Genomic DNA, 18,792 nt, shown 5'->3' on the forward strand with positions numbered 1-18,792 from the left:
ATACAAGTATGTAATTGTAGTAGTCTTTAAAACAACAAGGTTGAGTTATTTCAGAATCTGGACAGATTCAGTTTGTTAACTTTAAGAGGTCGTATCTTGGTCATGGAAGATGGTTAAGTCACGTTTTCGGTGTCAAAAATTAATTTCAGGAAGTCTACTTTCTGGTGGAAGTGGTTTCGTATCAAAATATGAAGTTTAAGGTTGTCAAACGAATTTTATAACAAAACTGCGCAAAGTTGAGTTTTCCGAACAGATTTTGATCGACTTCAAATAGTCATATCTTGGTCGATTTTATGAACTGGACAATTATTTTTCTCCAGAAATGTTTTTGAGATGTTAAGATTGTACAGTAAAAAAAATTGGATTTTTTTGAATCTTCGAAGGCCCTTAACTTTTATAAAACTTTTCTGTGCGCGAACAGTGATTTTTCTGACTAGTCTGTAATCATTGAATTTTTTAAAAATAGTTAACGTGCCAAATAAATTATGTAAAAATTCATGTAAGTATATAACACTCTAAGGTAACACTAGTTAAGATTTGGAATCTTGAATCATTCGTTTCATCCTAATAAAAAATAGATAAAGTTACCAAAAAATTTCAGTTAATATGAACTTGTAGAATTTAATCTTAAATCAGTAAAACAAATATTATATATTAAGTTATGTGACTTGTAACTTAATAATATATGACAAATCAATTGTGAATATTTTGAAAGTAGCCATATGTGTATTTCATCAAATACGAGTTACAATGGACGGTTCTTGACCATGTCCATAATTGTAACTTGTTCATATTTATATGTTGTGTAGATTCTAGCGACCTTGTTGGATTTGCATAACTACTTGCTTGTCGAGGTGAGTTTCGTGGCCCCTTTTTATATTATTTCTTTGGGGGAAAATGATGCTTAAAACACTTTTCATTTCTTTACTAGCTGTGCCAAAAACTTATTTGTTTTCATGGACAAATACGTGTAATTATGAAATTGTGTATGCTAGCTTGCTTACATTGATTTCTTTGATGCAATAGATGTCTTTTGATATCTATTGAAGACTATTGGAAAACTATCGACCAACTTTATACTCCAGCTGGTAGTTGTTGGTATTTAAAGCATGATTGAGTTGTTAACAGGAGTGATGGGGATTGTGTTGTTGGATTACTATGATGGCATTGATCAGTATTTAGTACGCTACTACATGTTTATATTTACACTATTGTCCAAAACTTGATATATCATGCACAGCAAACTCATTTGTATTCCTTTAAACCTACGAACTCACCAACATTATGTTGACATTTTCGAGCATTCATTTTCAGGTAATAACAATGTTTAAGAAGATTGAGCTTATGGACTTTAGGAAGACCAATAAAGAGATCCTTCATGGACTCCTAGATTGCATGTGAAACATTGAACGCTATTTGCAATTATTACTTCTTTGCTATTTGAGGCGTGTTGCCTAGACTTTCCGTTTATGGAATTTACATTTATTTGAATTTCATTTAGTATGACTCTATTATAAAGTCCATGTGCCATTGCTATATCTTTTAGTCATATCCTACGATTCCGCCTAAGGTGGGGTGTGACATAGTGTGATTATTTTAAGGATTGAGAGATTTATGTTGTAAATAATTTTATTAAGGGTATTAGGTAGTTATGTTAAGGAAGTAGGTATATATATTTTTTTGAACAGCGAGTTAGTAGTTAGCAGTTAGCATTTGAGACACCACAGTGACATCCAATTGGGCACTATGCGATGCTCGAACCACCTAATAAGCGAGTTAGTAGTTAGCAGTTAGCATTAAGTAAAGATGTTAAATTAATGAATAAAAAAGAGGGATATATTAGGTAGTTCAAATCATCTTTTGAGATTTTAAAAAAGGTTGATATTATAAGATAACGAGAGAGAGGTACCCGCGCGTTGCGGCGGTGATGAGGTAATCTACCTGACGGGATCCGCCCTCGGATTTAAAAATTCGTCGAAAGTATATCGAATGACCTCTCTAATGAAATAACATGAAATTTTAAGAACAACCATACAATTTTTATAATTTATTGATATACGGTTTTTGAGATAAAAGATTTTGAATGAATTATAGGAATAAAATGATTTATGGAGGAGAGAAAAAAAAATGAGTGGTTGAGATTTGAGGAGAGAGAAAAAAAATGAATGGTTGAGATTTAAGGGTATTATAGGTATATTTGGTAGATATGTTTAAATTAGTGAATAAAGAAGATGGTAATTTAGATAGTTCAAATCATCTTTTGAGATTTTAAAAAAGTGCAAAATGCTTTATAAGATAGTACTCGTATTAGATATAAATATTAATGAATAATAGGAAAAAGGTAGTTTGGGTAAACCAAATATTTTTCAAATGAGAGGAAATCTTATACTTAATAATCTAGTATATAAAAAAGGAGAAGATATATTAAAGTAAAAATAGTTTAAACGATGAACTAAGAAACAAAATGTTGAGAAAGAAAAAAAAGTTATAATTCACGTATATGAAGACCTATGCCAACAAATGAGAGAGTTAATTTCTATCTTTCTTTTTTTCTTTTTTCTTTTCTTTGAACAGAGAAATTAAATAACGTTCAATTCAATAAAAATGAGTTAAACGTGTAAGAATAAAAGTTAGAGCAACGTATTTATATTATTTTTACAAGTGTTAAAAGAGTATTTTTGATCATAAAAAGCTTATAGTTTTTATAGACTTTCATTAATTTTTAAACTCAATATATTTAACAAAAAATAAAATTTCTAATGAAGAAATTACTTGTAGATTTTAACCGGTAAATAACTTTAAACTATATTAATGTGTTAAATAATTGGGAAAAAAAACTCTAAGCGATTTGTGGTGGTTTTTTTTGGATCTCCCAATAATTATAAAACATGGTATGAAAAGATTTTTTAAAAAAAGGCTAAACCCTTAGATGAATTTTTTTATTGAATTATGACCTTAGGATCAAAAGCTGACATCATATACCTTAATTAGCATACTTTAGTAATTTAATAATTAATTAATACTTTATAACTAATAATGAAAATAACTTATGCATATACTGGACCATCTCAATTTCTTCAATATTCTTTTACTTAATTGAAATGTCCTTTAACACATATATTATAAAAATTCAATTCATTCATATCTCCTACTCATAACACATATATATATAGGGACTATAAATTTTTTTTTTTAGCGAAATAGTCATGTTTCATCCCTGTGGTTCAATAAACTCATGGATTGTCCTTTATAGGAAAAAAAGCTTCACGTTTTGTCCTTTGACTATTTGACCGTCAACCCGCCTTTGTTAACCCCCCACGTGCCCCCCACGTGAAGGGTAGTCATGTCTTTTCCCTACCCATTCTTTGACTGTATCTATTTCTTCTCTCTTTTAGATATATAAACATGTATCTGAAAATCTATATATAAACATATACAAACTCAAACATATATTTAGAAATCTATATACATAAACATATATATGTAGAGATACACACACTCAAAAACAGATCTGAAAATTACATGTATTCATCATAAAAAACAAACTCAAATCTACGATTTAGTCACGACCGGAAAAAAAACCTACGGTCGAAAATTTTGAACTAGTGGCCGGAAATTTGAACTACTGGTTGGGAACCGAACTAGTGGCTAGGAAAGTGATCCCAAATACGTTGGTGTATAGATCTGGATTATGCGCGGTTGTAGATTCAAGGGCAGAAGGTGATGATAGCGGCGTTAATATGCACTGATGGTGGTGTAGTTTTGGATTGCGGTGATGGCACTTGAGGAGGGACCGATTAATCATAGATCTATACATATATGTGTATGAAAAGCATAGATCTAAGTCTATATTTATGGAAATATAATTCTATTGCCGCCAACTGCATTTTTCCAGCAAAAATGACTACAAATGGTGGTGGCCTTCTGCGTTTTTCCAACCACTGCTATTTTTTGGCCACTTTATATAGTGGCCACTGTATTTCCGGCCAAAATGACTACTAAAACGACAACCACTTCAACCGCCACTGCTTCTATATATGGGGCACAACCATTTTGACAACCACTTGTATATTTTTTTGTTTAGTTTTTCTTGTTTAGCTTTATTTTTTTTTAGTATGTGTTTTAATTTGGTTGTTGGTTGAATTTTAAGCGAAAGAACTAAAAACCAGTTATGTGTTATATGACGTAGAGAATCAGATCGAATATTTATGAATCCAAAAGTATGTTCATGAATTTTTGTAGGAAAAGATGGTATATTTCTGGGTTAATGAAGAACAGAAAAGAAGAATAAGGAAGAAGATGAGGGAAAAGACATGACTACCCCTCACGTGGGGGGCACGTGGGGGGTTAACGAAGGCGGGTTGACGGTCAAATAGTCATAGGACGAAACGTGAAGTTTTTTTTTCCTATAAAGGACGATCCATGAGGTTATTGAACCACAAGGATGAAACGTGACTATTTCGCTAAACCACAAGGACGATTTATGTCGTTTACTCAAATGATTATTTGAGATATACAGAAGTAAAATCAGATATGCTGATTCATGTGTTTCACGCAGGACTGGAAATCAACATGATTTCCCGATTTCATCAGTGCTTCAAATCTTGTTATGAATAATTTAAGGTATGTGCTATTATTAAAGATTTTTATTTTTTCTCTTTATAATATTTAGCAAATATTCAGTTTTTTTCTTTTTAGGGTTCTTTTAGTTTTATACAAGCATAGTGGCTATGCGTTGCAGTGACTAGAAGGTGATGGCAATATAAAATGGAAGCGGGGTGGAGATCGAAGGAGGCGGTGGAGAAGGAGGGCGGCGGCGGAGGGTGATAGAGGTCGATGAGAGTGTGTAATGATTAGAAATAATAGAGGAAAAGAGAGTAAATAATGGTTTTATATTTAAGTAGGGTATTTTGGTAAGAAAAAAAATGCTGAATTTTAAGAAATTCAATACACTTTATAAGAGGTATAGATATAGATATATTTTTATTTTTATTGTATATATAATTTTTGTATTGTATTTGTATATATATTTGTATTTTGTATTTTTACTTTTGTTAATATATATATATCTAAAAGTTGGCTCATGGTGGTTATTATGATACTTAATAAGAATTAATAAGGGTTAATTATTTGATATGGTTTTGTTTATTTCTTTATTATTATGTATTATACATATAATTAGTTGAAGGTGTTGTATTTGGATAGACATACACGAACCGACTTTTCAATAATAAGAAAAAGTCCATCATCCAATTTATTGCCCATAACCCATTCATCCATTTGTTAGCCGTGCCCAACCCAAACAAGATTGCTGCCGATGTTTTTTTTCTTTAAAAACAAAAAACCTTTTTATTTCATTTTTCTTTGTTCAGCTTCATTAGAATTAAAAAAAAAAAAAAACCCTTTCATCTCCTCATCTTCTGTTTCCTTCATCGGGTGTCCGATCAATATCAATAGGATTATTAGAGTACTTAATAAGTTAGGGCTTCAAAAGCGATTGATTGAATTGGAAAATATGTCTTCTTCGGGTGGTGGTGACGGTGGTATGATATTATTATGAAGATGAGGATGAACAAAAAGATACTTTGTATCAGAACTTGATTCACATCGAACCATGATTGATTTGTTTGGTCGTCAAAGTATTCGAGTTTCCTGGTGCTCATTGTTACGATCTCGAGGTATATCCCCTTTGTCTCGGTTTTGATGCTTTTATATATGTTTGGCTTAATAAACAATCATGCTTCACCGCCACCACCACCACCACCATTACCATCAACAGTGACAATAAACCCATTAGCATCATTGTATGTAGGTGACTTGCACCCCATAATTGATCATTTACAACTAACCAATCTTCTCTCAGGTTACAAGACTTTATCATCCGATCGTGTTTGTCGTCTACCAGGGAATGATTTTATAGAAGGTTGTATTTCATATATTTTCGTCTAAATGCAGTTCCTTTTGGCCATAAAGTGATCTATAATATGTAAAAAAAAATAGATATTTGCTTTTCGCATGACAACATGGTTGACCAGCTTCGTTAGGTCTACTTTGTAGCCTTTTTTGTTTATGTTTGTATCTTTTTATGTGTATCTTTCGTTCACCTATCAAAGTTACTACTATAATTGTAGGTGGATTGTTAGACATATGTTTGAAGAAGAATATCCCAGTTTGACCCAGTTGATCGGTTGCCCAACAAACAGTTTGGTGTCTCATCTATCTAAGAAGGTCAGGTATATATACATTTTAAATTTGTTATGTGTGTGTGTATATATATATAGTGGAACAGAGAGTACGTAAGTGTTTTGATGGTGCCAATCGGAATTGATGCTTCCATTGGTGGCTATGTTGGTGAGACTTTACCCATTGCTCGAACATTTGAGTTATTTATTGCTCATGTGATTGACATTTTGTTTTTTAAATCATGCCTCTGTCTTTAGATTCCATTGAGCAAGTAAAATTAGGACTAATAAGTAATAAGTAGGCAAATCAGTTCTTGGAAGCCTATGAAACGTTTGAATGCATGTCTGCAGGTTGGAGGGCTAGCTGATCGTGAGACTACGTGTGGCATGCATAACGTCCATCTTGGAAGGGTAAAATTTTGACATTATAGTAAGTTTTTCTTCTAAGTATTGAACAAGGGTAGAAAAATTCCACAGCTAGGTAACAACAAAAGCCACAATCCGGCTACTGAGGTGTTATTTTGGATGGGTTATGTATCACTTTTTTAGTATTAGATTGTGAACGGTTGTGTGCTATACTATATTGATACAAATAAAGACATTTGGAAATTTGATGGAAATTATAGTGGAAATGAGATGGTGGATTGGTAGACGTCTATTGTCATATACTCATATTTAATAACACAAACAAATAAAGAGCTAGAGAATAATCAAAGCCACACACAAACATACACACATAGATAGTCAGATTAAGAAGAGTCAACCAAACACCTGGCACATCACCATCCTCTTTTCTTATGATTATTATCATTTGGTAATGACTGATTACTATTTATGGATCATGTTGGGCTAACGAAATAGTCCCACAAGAAAAATTAGGAATACCTTTTTTTGGTTGATCTTTTGCATTCGGTTTATGAGAAATTAAAGAGGCCAAATTTTGGAAGAATGAAGGGTTTTATATAATAGTATAGATGATTGACGTTTAGTAGGATTTGCAGATTGCATGATTACTGATGCTGATTTTTGATTATTAAATTGAACTTCACGGACTCAATTTGTAATAAGAAATTATTTCGAAGAATAGGTGCGTCGAGTTATTTGACTTAATATGCATTAAGTTTCCTAAACATAAATTGGCCACTTCTCATTAGAAATAAACTGAAATTTATGATGGTGTTTTCATGGTGAATATATTTGCCATCTAAGCCGAATAAATGTCATATAAGTACCAAATCTGCATCTTGACTAAGCTAGAGAGGGAGATTGAATTCTACACCTATAATTCAGTTTACTTATCACTACAATTTTATTTGACCTTTTGTTTTTTTATTTTATTTTATTTTACCTGATCATTAGTAAATGGGTCAAAAACGCCACGTTTTCCCTATAGTTATTAACTTGAATCACTTGAGACAGATCTGGTGGGTTACACATTTTATTTATTTATAGTATGGTTATTAGCTTAACTCTGGTATTTGAAATATATTTTTGTTTCTAAGCTGGTATTTTGGCTGGAGATGTGAGTAACATTGTTCAATTAAGCTTGACACAATCATCCATTGTTCTATCACTTGACACTATTATCGCAAAAGAACAAAAGGTTATAGTCACATCTTACATTCTTACTAACTGTTTATGCAAGTATTCTTGACCCTGCTACATAAGGAATTTGATCTATGACTGCTACAATTGTGACACTTTTGTTCTTTCGGGTTACTATATAGAATGGCCTTTTCCCCAACAAGGTGAGCGCACACTTATATTATGTGGCTCTCATTTCATTTTCTATGCCGAAACTATGGCCACTAAATGGTTTTCACAAGGTCTTCCTAATTGGTTGTCTCATAAATAAAGTGATCCATTGCTAATAATATTGCTTTTACATATACAGGGTTGCCGGTAACTTATTTTAACCTGGGAAGTCCAAGGGGTTGTGGGATCATGCAATTGGTTCTTCGACGTGGTAAGAGAACAAGAACAAATATGTTTTCTTTTAGAATCCTTTCATTTCCATTTTAAATGGAAATAAACTTCGAGTTTATCAATGTGCCCTTTTTTTGTATTTGCTTACATGTCCGTGCCGCCTTTTGACTTTAATACAAGATCTGATCAGTAATGATAAATTGATAATTCAGTTGCACATATGAAGGCTGCTGCATAGGCTTTAGCAACTAAGCAAAAGGTAGTTTGCTACCTACCTCATGAGTTTGCATTTAGCATTAAACATTTAAACCTCATTTGATTGGCAATTTGGTATCTTTGAATTTTTTTTAAGAGGTTTGGTGCATCTGTTGAGTTGTATTTTAAAATACCTTGGGCTATTAAAGTTATATAAGTTAAAACAAACTATTAGCGTATTGCAAATGCATACAAACTACATTAGCTTATTGCAAAAATGTATTAGTGTGATGTTTAAAGCCACTTATACTGTCTTTATCTTAGATATGGGCTAAGTATTCGACACGTGGGCTCTTAGACTTTTAAGGGGGGTTATAGGTGTGTCGCGCTGATTAGTTTAGTTTGTGGGGTTGGTAACAGAACTTGAAAAGTGAAACATAGTTGGGCGCAATGGATGTGTGACTGAAGGAGCTGTGCGTTATTTAATTCCCTAGCAGGTGGCTCGGTGTTTTGATTGAACTAAATAATATGTCTTATGGTTTGCTTCGTGTCCCACATAGGTTTTGTTCATCTTGGGACCTTTCTTTACACCTCACTCTTTCCTCTCTCCCAGTTGGCATTAAGTCGTTGATCATACTGCTGTCCAAATATAAACGCCTATTACTGGGCAAAAATGGACAACTAAATAATGTCGGTATATTGGTATATAAAATAATGCATTCGCCAAAAAGGAATTAGTCCATCATACATTGCAATTGTGTTCATGTAAGCTCTTTCAAATATAAAATGGATGCTAACATGAAAGGTTTGATATTTCAGGTAGAACAAAAACTATTAGTCGTGGATTTCCAGACTGCCAACAAATGGATACATAGTGGTTGAACAAGGCCGATAGAGACACAATTCGTCCTTCAATCATGGATGAGAGGATGTATCTTCAGCCTTATGTTGAGATCCATATTACCATGACTTATGGACAATATCCTTAGAGATGGGTACTATTATGACAACACTTACATGTGTTGTTGGTGAAGAAGGAGAATCAGAGTTCAACCCGATTGTGATTTAGTATGGAACCGACAATTGGGACAAACAATAAAAGAATGGTCTTTTAGTTACCATGATCAATATAACCATGAATCAAGTTTGTTCACCCTTGACTTTACTATGATTTTGTATTATTATATGTGACTCATATTTTGGTCTCCTGTGTACTTGACTAAAGTCAGAATTATTATGCTACAAGCAACTGTGCAGGTTTTAAACAGGAATTGCATCACGACAAAACATCGTCACATAATACTTGACAACCGTCACAAAAGACGTCAAACAAATCAACATGCCCGGCCGTGCATCGTACGGGCCTTCACCCTAGTATCAATCAAATAATGATGTCTTTCTTGAATAAAAAGAAAATATGTAGTTATAGTAATTAGTAATGACATACATATCTTTATAACAAATTTTGGAAAAAATTTGATTGTCAATTTTGACTTTCAATCTCCATCCTTTTTTAAAAAATCTTGAATTTTTTTACAATATTTTGATAATTAAGACACCCAATGTTCTAAAAAAGATTAAGACACCCAAGTTCAACCTACTCATCGCTACCTATATATTTGACGGGAATTTGTTAGTTCAATCACAAACACTGCAACTATTTCCTTTACCCATAAATTGCTATTTTGATAAATTGATTCATACTCTCGGTTTGAACTCATGGCTGATCAGATGATTTATGACAACGTTGTCGATGTTGATGCTAGCAAGGAGTCGTGGAATATTAAGGGTTAAGGTGCTTTTATTGTGAAACAGACTAACAAAAATAATCCTAATGTAGTGTCCAGCCTTGACATGATATTGATGGATCAACAGGTATTTTTTTTGGTTGTATAAAAAATGTGTTTTATATAAGCATTTTATCTACTGTACTTATTATTGTGTTGTTTTTATTGTTTTGGGTATGTAATTGAAAAATAAGAGTACCAAGATTCATGCTACAATGAAAAAGAAGCGACTTTGACAATGTCCTTGAAGAAGGAGCTGTCAGGGTCAATTATACAACAACACCATCTCGATCCGCCGCTTTCCATCGATGCGGTGGAATTCCAATTATCTTTTGGTAATAATTTTTTCAACAGTGGCATAAAGGTTATATAGTTATTTTCTTGCAATTTACTGCAATTGATAACAAACATTACTCGTATAATAAAAAGGTTATATGAAGAACATACTGTCAAATAAAAGGTTTGAAGATCATTTATTTTTTTCCCTACAATTATTATGAACATGTCAATAAGGTTGGTTAATTGTAGATAATTCTTATTAGTAATTTGGCCGTATCAGTAAGTTTGTTTATGTGAGTAGTTTTGGTCATTAGAGTATCACAAGATTATAGTTCTCATTGGTGGGTATACCCGTGAATACAAGGTAATAATAGTTGTTAGTAGTTTTGGTCATTAGAGTATTACTGGATTAAAGCCTGGTCATGATGGTGCAAGGCCTCTAATGACAACTGCTTTAGATAGGTAATAGGTTAATAGAACAGGGAGCTCTAGGACGAGGCGGCAGGGAAAAGTGGAAGTCATTTGATGCAGGTGAAGGTAATTTCAATAGCTCAACATATCAGTTTTGGAATTCTAGCACACATGGGAAAGTGAAGTGTTTTATATTTGCTATAGATGATTAGCTTTTGTTGCGTTTGCCATATAGAGTGGCAAGTCCCGTTGCAACACGCGTGTAGGTAAATTGATACAATATACATATATCTGTTTGTTTTGTGTATAGAAGATCGTCAGTAACAGTTATAGATATTGGCCGACTTACATGAAGAAGAAACAGTCTCCACTTATTACAGCTTTTCAGGTACAAATTTAATCTTATGCGAGTATTGTGTTTATAAACATATATAGTATAACAAGTAGGGATTTTACAATTGAAGGATTTGATGGCAGTGTAATAAGCTTCCGGTAGTAATTGACACGTGACACATGCTGCTCAAAAACGATTATTTAGAAGACCTGCAAGAAAACTTTGTGCAGAAAAGGAACTTGAATAGTCCAAAACGATGCGTATTATTTTCAACCCCTTTACTAATATCCAAGGTTATAGTTACGTGCTTATGTCCTATGATCTCTTATATCATGTGAAACACCCATTCCATATGTCATTTCATTTGATTACACGATTGATATGGAAAAAGTCTAAATGTCCATGTTTTGTGCAGGAGGGTGTGTTTCTTCCATTGGAACCAGAACTTGATAGTTTACTTGATAATTAACGGATGCAGAATTCATAACTTCACATTGAGCAGATTTGGGATACTACATGATTCTTTAACCTACTTAAGAAAAAAACTCTTTTGTGATTGTGTATTTGTGTTGGTCGATAAAATCACACCATACAGTTATTATTTTCATTTATTTACATTTTTATATAAACTGAGTATTCAATACAGATTAAATCTTATATGATTTTTTAAATTGTCTACGAAATTTTTTTAGAGATTTGTTTATGTATAAATATTTGGTTTGTTTTTTACTATTTTTGTAATGATCATTTTGTAATTGATTCTAATTTAATTAACATTTCATCTTTCTATATAGTTTTAAAACAATAGACAAGAATTTCATAATCTATATATTTGACCTTACGTAACCAATGTATTCATCCAAAAAAGTGGTTATAAAATTCCGTCACAACGCGCGAGTACTATACTCGTATATATAATTAACTAATACAACTTTCAATAGCTCGTATATATAATTAACTAATACAACTTTCAATAGCTCATAATGTGACATTATTTATTTAACTTTTTAAACCTCTTACTTTTTAATGTGTTTCCGCGTATTACACGGGTTAATAATCTTTTTAAAAATAAAATAAAAATATATTTATATAACATTAAAGTCGTACAATTTAAAATTAAGTAGTTGCAAATTGAGTCAAACATGTATATTAAAAGTCATCAAAAGTTACAAAATTAGTCAAAGAAAAAATTAATTTTGTAACAGTAACATTCTAGAGTGGCTATATTCGGAAGGTCAGTAGTTGACTCCGTAATTAGTGGGACGCTCCCTCGTCAGTTTACAACTTTACATAATATATACTACTCGATATGTAGTATATATATCACATACAATATTGACAATCTACAAAATTTCCCGTTGATAGAAATTAAGCCGGATAGTGATGGGTGCCCCAAAAGCTCTATGTCACAGTCACAGTCGCAGCAGCAGGTTGATTACGATGAGAATGGTCGTCATTATCCTGCACAAAGGGAAATCAAGGTTCTGCGCGCTTATTTGTTTGTACTTTAATTCTATCCCCGGCCAACTTATAACAGTACTGTAACAAACTAACTAGATGGATTTTATAAGTAGTATTCACTAGTTCACTTTATTATTAATTTGGAATAGATCGAGTTTTTTGCGTTAAGTACGTGGTTGATGTATAACTTAATGGCAATTTTTTTTGTTTCTCAGCATCAAATTTACGGCCTTCCGAAGAGTTATATCTGGTTATGTTTAAATGTAGTAACATGGTTGTTGTTGTTGATGATCAGTAGATCAAAAGACACGACTAATAAGGTTGTACAATATGTGGGGATTATTATTGGCCCTACATCTGTTGTTGCTACTGCATGGATGCTCAAAGCTATAGCCATGAGGCGCTTATATGCTTCATTGCTTGATAAAAGATTCTCTAAGAGGAGGATTCAAGGAAATCTCTTCCATCAATACATACTTGAAACCCTTTCAGGGAGGGAGCTTTCATCACTAGTAGTTCATAGTTGCAGCAGTGGCTCGAACGTTGTTGATCCCCATATGAAGATGATTGGAACTGCATCGCAGCCTGGCTTTTATACGCTTCCTGATAGACTCGGTGAAAGTAAAAATTTGATGAACCCCCCCGATGAACAGAACAACAACAGATATATCACCACTGTGCAAGAAGCTATGGCTGCCGGTGATCTTGTATTTACAAATGTAGCTAAACCCGGGCACATGTAAACTCTAAATTCTAGTTGTTGAAATTTCATTCCATTATTCTTGATGCATGCATGCATCTTTATTATTATTATTATTATTATTATTATTATTATTATTATTAGTATTATTATTTTATGTATATATATATATATATATATCCTTTTTTATATGAACAAGGTACATCGAAATGGAAGATCTTTTGCGCTTTATGACCAAAGAGGAGTTGGATTTGGTGCTTCCATTGATAGGAGAGATAGACGAAAGTGGAAAGATTGACGACAAGTCCTTTCTTAATTGGGTGGTACTTACTCTGTCAAACTTTCACCACTCATTTTAAAATTATAACATTTTGCTGTCAAAATTATATCATTCCCTTGAAATTTCATCTTGGTTTTCAGGTGAGCATGTATATGAAGAGTAAATTTCTGGGGTATTCTCTAAATGACATAGAGGAAGCCACAATGACATTACACAAATATGTTAATGTGCTGTTGGCAATAGTACTCTTTAACCTTTGGTTATTACTCATGCGTATTGCTACAATAAAAGTGTTGATCGTAGCTCAATTCTTAGTTGCTGTTTTCATAAAATTTGGGTGCTCGTTTAAGTCACCATTAGACGGCATGATATTCTTGTTTCCGAGACACCCTTTTGACGTTGGTGATCGTTGTGTCATTGATGGTGTCCAGGTAGGTATCTCACTGGGCCTAATCTACCTGCAACAATTTAGTTTTAACTACAATGCCAAAGTATTCGATCTGCTTTATTTATTCACGTTCATATATACCTATAGGTTATCGTAGAAAAAGTGAGCATTTTCACTACCATCTTCCTGAGATATGACAACGAGAAGATTTCTTATCGGAATTCAATATTGGCTGCAAAATCCATCATCAATTTTAACCAAAGTCCAGAAATGACGGATACTGTGGAGGTTGATTTAGAGGCTTCAGTTGAGAACATTTCAGCTTTAGAAGCTAACATTAAAATGTATGCCGACTTATTCTATTTCTCTATGTGACATTAGTATTGCTTTCATTTAAATTTGGCTACCCTCTTGCTTCAAGACACTTAAATTATTTCTGCTATTACCCGGGACTAGATATCTATGTATTTATGTAATTTTGAGGGATGACAATGAGGGCAGGAACAAACTTAACTTTGCTTGTTATCGACAATTAGTGTTCCTTCTGAGTAAACTCAATATTAGGCTTGATATAGGTGAAACATTATATTATTCTCAATATATTAACAGTGTGGTTTTATTTCCCATCAGGTACACAGACAGTAAGCCTCACTTATGGCAACTAAATCACAGAGTTCAGGTTAGGGAGATCGAAGATGTGAACAATATGAAAATCAGGCTGTGCGTAACTCATTTGATAAACTTTCAGTATTATAAAGAGAAAAGCGATATAAGATCAAACCTGGTGCTGGAGCTAATTAACATCTTCCAACAACTTGGAATAAAAAAGTATCACATTTTCCCCCCCAACAAGTTCTGATTAGCTACATCCCTTGCGTCTGCGTCACCATTGGCCACGGACCCGTGCCTTTAAGTTGTCAATAGTTGATTAGTATATGTTACAACTTTTTTCATTTGTCTGCCAGGCCTAAAATCTTTAAATTTGGATTTCAAGTAGAATTTTCAATAAAGTTTTGTTTTCTTATATATGCAACAAGATTTGTGTACCATTGCGGTTCCTAACTGTTTTGGTATGCTTTTTTTTTTCTTTAAAATATATTGAGAGGAAGAAATGATATAATATGTTGTTTTAACATATCTGTACTTAGTTGGATATTGCTTCGCTAGACATGGTTTTCGAAACATTAATATTATCTGCAGCAAAAATTGTGGACGATGAAAAGGGGAACCCTACGTGTCAAGCCCGTGCTAATTTCTACATAACTTGTATTCTTTCTTGTCTTCCGTGGGGTGGATCTGAACTTGTTTTACAGATATTACCTCTTACAACCATCATATGATGGATTTGCCAAAAATTTTGAGAACAAACTCATGATGCTAGAAAACGGTGCATGTTGACTTCCTCGGGCACCTCATCATAGGGGCATTGGCCTGAGATGAATACTTTTATTGCAGTGATTTACTTCACTTTGGAGTTTGGACTAATTAAATATCATTTGATACAGCAAAAGATGTTTTTAAAGCAAAATATCAGTTTGGACTGGGAACGATCCACAGAGTTGATGATGGGTTTTTATCTTGGTGTGGCTGTTGCTTATGCAAATCCTCTTAAGTTTGTCCATTTGTGTTATAAACCGACAAGGGACTCACTTTCGACAGGTAATAATCTTATTTCGTTTGTACTATACATGAATAAGAACAAAGAGAGAAATCAAAAGCTATGTTATCTGTAGTTTGTAATGACTGGCAATGGGGAAAATAAATAAACTTGGAAAAATTTGTACCCTTATTGAGTAGGGAAATATTGTTTCTATATACGGATAACCAACCCAGGTGGCATATAATCTGGAAGCTTGCTAAATATCTCTAATGATGACCATTGACATTGTGCTAGATTACATGATTTCATAATAAACCAAGCTGCCAAGACTATAAAAAGTGTAATTATCACCATTTTGACGGTTATAATTGTGCAATCATACCTAATATTCGCCTTTGATGTGTGATAGCTGTCTTTTTTTGCTTGTTCTGGTGGCTACAACATTAAAACAAATTCTGATTAGCTACATCCCTTACGTCTGCATCACCATTGGTCACGATCAGGGGCGGTACTAAAAGGGGCAAGGGGGTCCAATGCCCCCCTCCAAATTTAGATTTTGTCATATATTTTTAAATTTTTCGTAAATTTTTAAAAATTTTCTATAGGTTTTTAACATTTTGTCCCCTTTTAGATTTATTTTTCATAAGTTTTCTAAGTTTGCCCTCTTTGAATTTGTTTCCTGGTACCGCTTCTGGTCACGATCCCGTGCATTTAAGTTGTCATTAGTTGATTAGCGATTATATATATTTCAACTTTTTCCTTTTGTCTGTCAGGCCTAAAATCTTTATATCAGGATTTCAAGTGGAATTTTCTATAAAATTTTGTTTTCTTATATTTCTGTACTTCAGTGGATTTAGTTTTAACTACAACTAGTTATTTATCCCCGGCGTTGCCCGGGGTTGTAGTTCTGTGTGTTTATCGGATGCAATTGTTTATCTTTCAAAGCATGATGCGTTAAATATTTACCTGTTTAAACTATAAAAGTTAAATTACAAAATATGTAATGCATGTATGATGTGTTGAGGTTACCATTGCCTTTTTTATATGTACTCTGCAATAAAGAAATAGATTTAGCTTCAGAATATATGTTTTTACATGTGGCTCAAATTTGTTGAAACCTAAAAAAAATGGCCCATCAAAAGTCATCACGAATCCATACTTTATTTTTAGTTGTTTACGTCATCACCGTCACACGGTGCCACTACTCTACCTCCATCTGAACCTTTAGTCATATCATTACACATGTCTTTTTTTTTTCTTCTGGGTTATATGTTAAGTCAAGTATTTCATTATTTCCAATGCCTTTTAAAAAAAAAGGAAGAAGTACTCATATTTCTTTTTTTTTCAAGTTTTGTTTTTCTTCCAAATTCATTCCTTATTTCTTTATGGAACTCTTTCTTTATATCCCTCCAAAAACTGTTATAACCACTTCTGAACTGTTGTTCATCTACGGTTAATAATTGACCAAATACTTTCTGGGTTTGCTATTCATCCGCTTTTACACAAGTAGATTCCGTCACAATACGGAGGTTCACGGAAGATGCGGAGTCACACCTGAAGATGTTAGCACACTATGATGTTTTCAACGATGATATTTATGTTAATTGTACCAAATCGGTATGTGTGTGTATATATATTATATCATATTTAAAACTGTATATTTTTAGATTACAAACGAAACAGAAGATAGCTGACGATTCACAACTTAAACCGGATTCTACAGATATCTGCTGCAGCCGTAGTCCCACTCTGATGTCGTTATTATACTGTTAATCTGTTATTTATTTGAAGTTATCATGTAAATGGTGGAGCATTTTTTTGGTTGATTATTGAAGCAAGTAATCAATGTTTGATATATGTTGTAAGTGGTGGAGCATTTTTTTCAATTGGATTATAGCATAGATTATTGTAGAAGCAAGATTATACGGTATGTATATTTATGTATGTATGTAATTGAATATGTAGAAGAAAAGATAGTTTTGTGGCATGATTTAGCCAGTAAAGTTTTTAGGGGGTAAAATGTAAAAGATAAAAAAGCTGGTGGCAGAAATTAAAAAAGAAAAAAACAAAACTGCTTACATCAGCAGCCAATCAAGCAAGTTACATTTTAACTAAGGCGATCAGAGCCAGCACTGTACAATCCACTTTCGGATTGTTATATATATAATATAATGCCTAGTTATTCTGCTTTATTTATTTAAGTGAATATAAACCTCAAACACTTTTTGCTGATCTCTTTTTTTAGTATACAGATAGCTAATATGTTATATATGAGATTACAAAATCGATAGTATTTAAATAGTAACCTGATTTTGTAATAAAGCAAATTCAGATGACTAGTAAGCGAATGAGTATGTTTTGGGCGACTTTCACCAGTTTGACCCGCATGGCTCATTTCAATTTATGTTTACTATTTTACCCGTGTGATGTTGGAGATAAGATTCAACCTATCTTGACGATAAACACGAACTATAGCGGTCAACCCTTGGGCAAAATTTACCTTTAAATCACTTCTTTTTCGGTCAGATAGGCAAAAAGCTCTTTATACTTAAACGGTGTTATAAAATGAGTCTGTGACTTTGTTTGCTGCAATAATCATTTGGTATGATTGTATGTTTGCAATGCAGGAACTCTTCAGAAGACCCTGTGATTCCGATTCGATCTATACCTATATGGTTCCTTAGTGGAAGATAGAGCAAAAGGAAACAATGCAATAACTTCGGGCTACAACTGTACCAACACGACTCCTGGACAGTTGTGGCAGATGTAAGTTCTCATTTCAATGCACTCAGGTTTTCAATCAACCAAGGTATTGGCATCCATACCATATGTTACACATTTATGTCATTTGGAAAACTAGAAGGCTTTCGGTCTGTTAGCAATTTTACCAACATGTTCAGAGCAAGGTTCATTTGGTCTGAAAACGCGAATAATCAGGAGTAGGAAGATGATAACATTTACTGGCTCAATGGTAACCTGTTCACGAGTCTTTTGTAAGATTATCAAGCATAAATCATAAATAGGTAGATGTATGTAGGAAAGAGAATATATCCTTTACACGGGGAAGGGAAGATCTAGATTGGGCAGCGACCACAAGTTCGAAGTCGTAAAATAACTCAGAATAACTGAATATCAGTACTTAAGATAACACCATGACCGGTAGACCGAAGTCACTAATTTCATTTGATTTGACTAAAGTACTGAAATATAAGAAAACAGTAAGTTACTGAAAATTCCACTTGTGATTCT

The 18,792-nt window shown here is 33.1% G+C and overlaps 2 long non-coding RNA genes across 7 annotated transcripts; both read left to right on the forward strand.

The window, feature by feature from the left end:
• Positions 1–5,267: 5,267 nt before the first annotated feature.
• LOC122594331 lies at positions 5,268–9,508 on the forward strand. Of its 6 annotated transcripts, none has more exons than XR_006322964.1 (7): positions 5,268–5,678; positions 5,864–5,923; positions 6,132–6,228; positions 6,534–6,593; positions 8,077–8,148; positions 8,321–8,367; positions 9,123–9,508. It is a non-coding gene; the product is annotated as an uncharacterized LOC122594331 (long non-coding RNA). The 6 variants fall into 6 exon arrangements; XR_006322960.1 differs by having other exon boundaries at positions 5,269–5,678; positions 6,534–6,612; XR_006322962.1 differs by lacking the exon at positions 8,321–8,367 and having other exon boundaries at positions 5,284–5,678; positions 6,132–6,233; positions 6,534–6,612.
• Positions 9,509–10,023: 515 nt separating this feature from the next.
• On the forward strand, positions 10,024–11,752 carry LOC122594524. Its single transcript, XR_006323025.1, has 4 exons — positions 10,024–10,178; positions 10,285–11,168; positions 11,258–11,407; positions 11,530–11,752. It is a non-coding gene; the product is annotated as an uncharacterized LOC122594524 (long non-coding RNA).
• Positions 11,753–18,792: the final 7,040 nt, after the last annotated feature.

Source organism: Erigeron canadensis, chromosome 3 (genome assembly GCF_010389155.1).
Source record: "Erigeron canadensis isolate Cc75 chromosome 3, C_canadensis_v1, whole genome shotgun sequence".
In the NCBI taxonomy this organism is placed as follows: domain Eukaryota; kingdom Viridiplantae; phylum Streptophyta; class Magnoliopsida; order Asterales; family Asteraceae; genus Erigeron; species Erigeron canadensis.